Source organism: Pteropus vampyrus, unplaced genomic scaffold (genome assembly GCF_000151845.1).
Source record: "Pteropus vampyrus isolate Shadow unplaced genomic scaffold, Pvam_2.0 Scaffold888, whole genome shotgun sequence".
In the NCBI taxonomy this organism is placed as follows: Eukaryota; Metazoa; Chordata; class Mammalia; order Chiroptera; family Pteropodidae; genus Pteropus; species Pteropus vampyrus.
The window spans coordinates 1-2,845 of record NW_011889669.1 but is presented as its reverse complement, the minus strand read 5'-3'; positions in this window follow the sequence as shown (position 1 = coordinate 2,845).

The window sequence follows — 2,845 nt, the reverse complement described above, 5'->3', positions numbered from 1 at the left end:
CCTGTGGGGTAGAGGAGTCAGCGAAATCCTTCGCACCTGACTTGCGGTTCCGAAGTAAGCCTTAGAACATTCTTGTGTTTCTTCTGCCTGATTTTTTTTTTCTGCCCGATATTTTTACACCAGAGATGACAGAGTGCACCTGTCACAGACAAGGGCTGTGGGCACAGATTTCACGGGTTCAGCTCCTACTTCCTCCTCCTTCTCCTATTGTGTAACCCCAGCTGACTGACTAACCCTGTCTGCGCCTCAGCACTGAGCTCAGATGGCTGAAGGATTAAACGATCGAACACAGGGCTGACTTCAGGCCACAAGATCATGAACTGTCCTGCACTGGAGACCGTCCCGTGGCCCCCGAGTCGGAGTTTCTTTCCCCTCCATAGCGCACCACAAATATTCCCCCAAGTTTTAAAAATATATCATAAGTGAATTCATAACATTCCCATATTGAAACGAATGCACCTATGTTCAAATGGCTGCCTAGTGGGGGTTCCGGGTGCGGAAATCCCCTGATTCGGCCAATCAGCAATCCCTTAATGCAACACGTTGAGGTACTTTCCACATTTTTGGGTGGCGTCGATGAAACTGCGACACTGAATTTTATAAATGCTCTGGCATTTTGGACAGATGGTTCCAGATACTTCCGTACGAATTGGACAGCCCAGCTTTGGGTACACACGGACAAACTTCCTTATGAAAACCTTCTTGGAGTTTCTCCCCCAGCAGGAGAGTGTGAGGGGCTGTGGGACCCGCCACGTCCCGGGTTCTCTGCATCTTGGTGCGTCTCTGGTCAGGTGAGAACAGGAGCCACTGCGGGCTGGAGTTCGGCCCCAACCCCGTCTTGGCCACTGCTCCGGAATGTTCCCAGTGTGACTGCGGTTGGTGCATTGGACGAAGGCTCCACCTTCCGGGCCTTGGTTGGGCAGAGTCACCCGGTTAGAGGGTCCCGCGTTAGCCACCCACTGCTCCCTAAAAGAGGAGGGGTTCAGGGTGAAAACTGGGGGGATGAAGGTGCCTGTGGGATAAGCAGGGGGAAACCCAGTGGACATGGGGACAGAATATGAGTGACTGGCCCGTGACTGGGAGGGCTGGGGGCCGTGGTCCCACAGAGGAGGGCCTGCAGGGTGGAGAGGTGAGGACTTGAATCTCAGGGGTCACTGTGTCCCCGACTCTAGCAGAGAAAGGAATGGGATGCGGCCAACTGGACCAACCCAAATTCAGGGCAGAGAAGCCTGGAGGTCACCGTCAAGGGGAATAAAAGGTTCTCTGGCTGGTCCCCAGTGGTTGGTGACTCAGAGACAACCAAGGCCCTGCGAGAACCCCAGGGGAGCCTCTGCGCCTTCCTCCCCCCGCCCCCGCTCTGGCCTCCAGATGCCTGATACGTCCAGAGGTCTTCAGCCTTCAGTACAGAAACCGGAGATGGGACGAGGGCGGCACAGAGCTTTCCTGTGCTGCTGTGTGGAGCGACTGGCGCGTGACGCTCGTCTTGGTGCACAGGGATGTCCTCAGACAGGGACAGGCACAGATACCCCGATTAGCAGGGCCGAGAAGCTCTCAGTGGGATTTTCTCATCGTACACCTTTTCTTTCATTAATTTAGACCAAGGATGCCGGCAGCGTGCAGCTGGGAAAGCTCAGTCTGGGGGGGAGAGGTGCACCCCTCGATTGGGGAATAAGTCCAGATTACTGGGCCCACAGGCATGTATAGGAGGGGTCTGTGGGATGGAGAGGGTAGGGTGACGAAGGGTCCGGACTGTCATCTCCTTGATGTCAGGACAGTACCTGGCCCACCCTGCAGCCCAGGTTCCTGGCCACAGGTGACCCACAAGCGGGTGGTCAGCGGGTCATCGTGAAACGGATGAGGGAACCAGTGAATGACCCAACCAGCCTTGTCTTCTCTGTGGGGAAGGACAGGGTTCCAGAAGGCTGAGCTAGACCTTGCAGGGTCACGCACCCCACGGCTCCCCGCTTCCCTTCTCCTCTTCCCCGGGAAATCTCACCGCGTGGAATGTGCTTCACACTTCCTGGAACGTTCTGGAGAAGCTGGTGTGCACAGGTGCTGCACGGACCAATGGGACATTTCCTTCCTGGAGCCCAGATCTGCATGCGATCACGTTGTTGACTGAACACAGCGACCCCGCCCGAGGACTTTGTGCCCTGACACTACTCCAGAGACCTCCCAGCAGACCTGTGGGAGCTGAGACCCTGCTCAGAGCGGGCACCTCTGAGAGCCCAAGCGTCAAGGGTCAGCGGCCTGGAGGGGACTCCCCAGGCAGTCCTCGGGGAGTGCAGAGCAGACCCTGGGTTAGAACGTGACAGTGGGGACAGATTCGGCGTCCATGTGGGAGGACATTTGGGGTAAGGGCGAGGCACTGGAGGGGAACATATGTGGCGGGGTGGCCTCTGCTCCTGCGTGGAATCTGACCGTCTCCTCTTCCACTGCAGAGTTTGCAAAATGCCAGGAAGACTTCGTGGACCCCCCGGGGAGGGCCTTTGAGCCCTGGCTACGCAGATGCCTGACGGCGCCCTGCTGCGAGCCGCCACAGGCCCCTCTGGTTCCCAATTCACCCATCACTGGCCTTTCTGACGTTCGTGGGGAGACTTCCGCTCTGTAGTCTCCCTCATTCTCCAGGGCTCCTGCAGTCTCCCTCTGCCCTCCCCATGCTCTCAGCTTCCCTGTCTGCTTTGTCCCCAGTCACTGCGCCCTACCCCCTACACCCCACCTCCCCTCCCCCCAGCTTCGCCGCTTCCCTTGTCACTTTTCTCTCTCCAGGCCCCTTGGCTTTGCTGCATCTCCCCAGAGCCTTTCATCTTCCTCGATTCTATTCCGAAATTAAGTATCAGATATC